Source organism: Nicotiana tabacum, chromosome 7, assembly GCF_000715075.1.
Source record: "Nicotiana tabacum cultivar K326 chromosome 7, ASM71507v2, whole genome shotgun sequence".
NCBI lineage: Eukaryota > Viridiplantae > Streptophyta > Magnoliopsida > Solanales > Solanaceae > Nicotiana > Nicotiana tabacum.
The window spans coordinates 66,788,206-66,793,576 of record NC_134086.1 but is presented as its reverse complement, the minus strand read 5'-3'; the positions used below and the strand labels follow the sequence as shown (position 1 = coordinate 66,793,576).

General features: G+C 38.6%; 1 long non-coding RNA gene across 1 annotated transcript; it reads right to left on the bottom strand.

Annotated features, from left to right (window-relative positions):
* Positions 1-384: 384 nt before the first annotated feature.
* Positions 385-2,728, bottom strand: LOC142182542 (uncharacterized). Its single transcript, XR_012711346.1, has 2 exons — positions 2,525-2,728; positions 385-1,431 (listed from the first exon to the last, which is right to left on the bottom strand). It is a non-coding gene; the product is annotated as an uncharacterized LOC142182542 (long non-coding RNA).
* Between the last annotated feature and the right edge of the window lie 2,643 nt (positions 2,729-5,371).

Genomic DNA, 5,371 nt, shown 5'->3' with positions numbered 1-5,371 from the left:
ACACGAAGTCTTCCCCCTTCCGCAAAAGCGATCAATTGATCGCAAATGCGGTCATCCCTGCCTGGGTGACAAATCGCAAATACGATCCATAGTTCCCAAAAGTGAACAATGCAGACCCCAGTTCACCTTGCAAATGCGAGGTCCACAAATGCGAATAGGGTCTCACATTTTCAAGAACTGCAACATCAACCCACAACCAACAAAATCTGAAACATCCTGAAACACTCTGAAACACGTCTGAAGCTCATCGGGGCCACAAAGGCTCCATACAAGTATAGAATCATCATACAAACTCGCTCACAAGCTCAAAACACCAAAATAACATTCGGAACCATGGATCTGACACCAAAACACATGGAAATTATAATGAAACTTAAGAATCGCTAAACTCACACCCCAAGAGTCAGATTTATACCAAACCAATTCGGAAAGACACCGAAATTTATAGACAAGTGAAAAAAATAGCAAAACAGACCTATTCTAAGTCCCAAAACCAAAATATGAACTTGATAGCCATAAAGTCAAATCATGGTCAAACATAGGGAACTTCTAAACTTCAAAATTTCCAACCTTAGGCAAAAGAGCCAAAATAACCTAGGACCTCTAAATCTAATTATAGAAATATGCTTTGTGCACGGTGAAATCGGAGGGTCCAATTTCCTCTTCATTATGATGACCCACGAACATACTTTCCCAAGGCTCGAGACTGGGGTCAAGGTTCATATTCGAGGGCTGTCGATGCTCGACCTCCGGGCAATGTAGACCAACGGCTATATTGGAAAAGAAGGGAGTTCCCAAAGTCTGTCAAGCTAGTCTGAGCCCGCATCATGACGTCGACTAGCTGTCCTATCTCCATACCTTTGTAATAAATGCGTTTGTACTATGATAGGATCCCACATTTTTCTATATAAATGGGGTCCTTACCACATTGTAAGGATTGATTGTGTCATAACCCAAACCGATGGGCCTCGACGGATGCCTGAGTACTACCTGTCAAACACCCCTAAGCATACGTCTAAGATATGAACCTGAATAATATCTGCTGCATTACGAAAATAACATACGTGAAGGAGACCTTCCATCAAGGCATATGTACGTATACATGCAGAATAAAGTGGGCGAGCCATTAAGGCTACTATAGACAACTATACATCCAAAACTGAAAGCCGACAAGGCCACATACAACCCAACTAGACATATTGTCCACATACCTCTAATAGAAACATAACTGTACAAAGATGGGACTGAGCCACATCATAGCCATATATATATATATATACACACACAAACGTATCGTACCAAAATCAAAAGCAGCTCCGGATCAAATGAAGTACGCCAACTCTCAATGATCAGGGATCCTAAGAAGAGGTACACTCAGCTTGCCTACCTGCACCTGCGGGCATGAAATGCAGGCCCCGTGAAATAGGACATCTGTACGAAAAATGTACTAAGTATGTAAGACATGAAAATTAGTACATAAAACACATAGATGAAACATGGAATAAGGAAACACATCTTTAAATCTGAATAACTTTGTAAATTCTGAAACTTTTATAATGTCATGCACGTGCGTATAAATTTCGTGCCATGCATAGGTATGGGTGTACATAATATCATCAAGACACTGAGGGCATCCCATCATATCATCTCGGCCATTATGGGCAATATCAAACATATACCAGCTGATCAGGTGGTGGTGCGTATATAACGCCATAACCTTTCTCATATCCTATATACATATATATACATACATATATACGTGTATATAACGCCATTTGAGTACATACATATATATCTGTACATACATAACATCATCAAGCCTCTAAGGGCATCCCATCATATCATCTCGGCCATTGTGGCAAATCATCAACGTATACCAGCTGATCAGATGATGGTGCGTATATAATGTCGTAACCTTTTCCCATATTCCATATTCATATATATACGCATATATAACGCCGTCTGATCATGGGTCAATGTACATGTATAAATGCATGAAATTATGAAATATACCAATTACTTATTTTAAAGGTCATTTTTGTCTTTAGGTACTTTATACCATCATATAGCTAATGTAGATGTATTCTTATTCTACATATTAACTCAACATATAAAACGAGGAGCTATGTATGACCATGGCAGACTAATAGTACATTACAACGAATAAGCAAACATTTTCCAAAGAATGTTACACAAGTTCTTATACAAATATAGAAAGCGCTAATACACTGATCAAGGAGCTTATTTCCATTGTTGACATCTTAATAAGTGATTAAAAGGAACTTTATCCAATAAACTTTACATACACATACAGAAGAAATGCTTTTTTGAATAAACTTTATCAAATACTTATTTTTCTGAGACCCTGTGAACAGAAGATAATAATATTTTTCATGAGGAATCAAGAATATAGACATCCTTACTATTTCTATGAATGGAGTAATATATGAAAATTGTGTGCTTGCTCGTTTCTTCAGTATAATTTGGACCATGCCAAAAGAAAGAAGGAAGGGCCTTAACATACCTGGAGTAGGAAAAATTACGTATAATATTTCGTTGGCATACCTTCGTTGATTGAACGAAATTTTCCTTTGCCCCTTAGAAATTCATGGACTAAAATACTTTCTGGTTCCTAAAATTCTGGAACGAAATAATAAAGTTTGGTTTCCTTGAAATTGAGAGGAAACGTTTCTGGTTCTTCTTAAGAATTGAAAGAATAACATTGAATTCCTTTGATTCATATTGAATCTTGGCAGATAATTGGTTAGTCATCATTTTTTATTCATGTTTAGGTTGCCACCTAGGCATAAGTGACTTCTTAGTCACATTCTTGACATGGTGGATTCTTGCCACGTGTTTGGGGAGTGATTTTTAAGTTTTTACCTACTTATTAGTTAATCGGGTAATGTCCCGTTATCCGGTAATTAACCAATTACCTGCATAATTTAAGTATTACCCCAAATTACTTAAAATTTAACTTATTTTTAATATACTTTATACATTAGACTACCGTGGTCATATGGTACCTTGCATGATACTAGTTCATTATTATCGGGTATTATCGCTCGACCTATATTTTATTCCAAATTGGCCACTTTCAACGAAACTCGTTTTGTTTAATCCGTGTACCACTTTATCCTTCATAAAACTTATTTATTGCTTGTTATAAATAACGTAAGTACGTTAACGTAAAGATGATCTCGTCCCCGAGTCTATGTTGATTAACTGAAAACAAAATTTTAACGTACGAAAGTCGCAAGAAGTAACATCCTTCCCCCCTTAGAAACATTCAACCTCGAATGTTCAACTCCTTGTGATCTGTATTACTTTGGTAGGGTCGCCTTTGTAACAACACCACTAACAATTCTCTTCGTAGAAGCTTAATAACCCAACTCCACACAAGCCCACAATTATGAATAACGACCATGGCCTCACACGACCAACGACAATAGCCAATAAAAGAATTTGTACACGTACCTTATGATTATGACGTCTTAGTCGGACCTTTCTCTGGAGGAGGAAATAAGTAGGGATATCTAGACTTCATATTTTCCTCAGCCTCCCAAGTTATTGCTTCCACATTGTTGTTTCTCCAAAGTACTTTCACGGAGGCTACCTCCTTATTCTGCAGCTTGTGGATTTGTCAGTCTAGGATGGCAACCGGAACTTCCTCGTATGATAAGTATTCTTTAATCTGTACATCATTCGTGGGCACCACTAGGGTAGGATCGCCAATGCACTTTCGTAACATAGATACGTGAAAGACCGGATGGACATACTCCAATTCTGAGGGCAATTCTAACTCATAGGCTACTTGGCCCACTTTTCGAATGATCCTATAAAGCCCAATATACTGTGAGCTAAGTTTGCCTTTCTTGCCAAACCTCATCATACCCTTCATAGGTGACACCTTTAAGAATACCCAGTCATCAACCCCGAACTCTATGTCTCGTCGCCGCACGTCAGAATATGACTTCTAACGACTTTGAGCTATCAATAGTCGATCCCTAATCAACATTACCTTTTCAATGGCTTGCTGAGCCAGGTCTGGCCCGTGTAATCCAGATTCTCCAATATCAAACCACCCTATAGGTGACCTACACTTCCGTCCGTAAAGAGCTTCGTATGGAGCCATTTGAATACTGGAATGGTAACTATTATTATATGCGAACTCAATAAATGGTAGATGATCATCCTAGCTACCTTTGAAGTCTATTACATAAGCTCATAACATATCCTCCAGTGTTTGAATAGTACACTCAGCCTGTCCATATGTCTAGTGATGAAATGTTGTACTAAGAATTACTTGAGTCTCCAATCCTCTTTTGGAAGGACCTCCAGAAGTTAGCTGTAAGTTGAGCTCCTCTATCCGAGATAATAGATAAAGGGACGCCATGAATTCTTAGTAAAGAGGATGTTGCCGTATCCTTAAGAGTAATTCCAACGTCACCCGAGTCCTGTAACCGAACTACAAGACTAGCTAGTTGATGAACCTCATGGGCTATTCCCCTCTTTTCTGGCTGTAAATACGGCAAGCTACCCATAGATCTACGGCTGAGGGCGTCGGCTACTACGTTCGCCTTCCCCGGATGGACTGAATAGTTGGTGACTCCACTTCCACATCCTGAACTCGAACCAAGTGATAAATACAGCCTTTTATGATCATCTTCCTTGCCTTGAGATACAAAATAAATCTACCTCTAGGCGATGCGGCACTACTTTTCCATTCCAAAACAGGATCTCCTGGAAGCTGAAATCAAACCATCTTTGATCTACACTTGATGTTAGCATAACAAAAGACCAATCAATCCATACCTATTATAATATCAATTCCTACCCAACCGGACACCATATATCTTATCCTTGTTTATTATCAAATCTATCATGGACCATTTCGGGCCAGATCCAAATATGGGTAAGAATCTTAAAACTTAACTCGCATAACTAATTTAGAAAAAGGTTTATATACATAGGGGTCGACAAGGCCGTAGACATATCATACCCAAAACTATGTACATGATACTTTCTGCAAAACCTTTAAGTAGGCATAACCATAATATATACGAGTCGGGATGGGGCTCCCTACATCCTCATAAAACAACCAAACACATTTCGAACCTTGACTTGGTAATATTCCAAGAAGAGGTGGAACTCACCAACCAAAAATTGACATTTAGAGGAAGTCTATTGTTACATCTCGCATTTTCGTACGTTACAATTTCGTTTTTAGTTAACCAACGTAGACGCGGGGATGAGATCATCTTGACGTACTTAAGCTATTTATAACAACCGGGAAAAATAAGTTCCATGAAGGATAAAGGATGCACGAATTAGGGAAAAGGAGTTTCGTTGAAAGTGGCCAATTTGGGAT